The sequence below is a fragment of the Otolemur garnettii genome, unplaced genomic scaffold (genome assembly GCF_000181295.1).
Source record: "Otolemur garnettii isolate 467f Iridium unplaced genomic scaffold, OtoGar3 scaffold00078, whole genome shotgun sequence".
Lineage (NCBI taxonomy): Eukaryota > Metazoa > Chordata > Mammalia > Primates > Galagidae > Otolemur > Otolemur garnettii.
In genome coordinates, this window is record NW_003852473.1 from 826,973 (window position 1) to 827,331 (window position 359).

Consider the following 359-nt stretch of genomic DNA (forward strand, 5'->3'; position numbering starts at 1 on the left):
AACCAGTTTGATGGAAGTGTCTTGGATTGTGTATGAAAACACCACACTGTACCCCCAAAGTGCATCAATGTACACAGTTACCATTCAATTAAAAAAAAAAAAAAACTGGAAAAAATATATTATCATAAAGGGGAAATTACAAACATAATTGGCTTTGAAATGAGGATGCAGTATCCTGTATCCTAAACAACATGTTAACAAGTTGAAGTAAAAATTAATGTTTATGTGATGTACTTTAGCCAAAGTCAAATCCAATGTATATGAGAATTAGTCACTATTTTTTTTTCTTGTCCTTACCTCTTATTGTAGTTTTGATGTACTATGAAATATAATTAATAGTATTAGTTTGTTAAAAATAA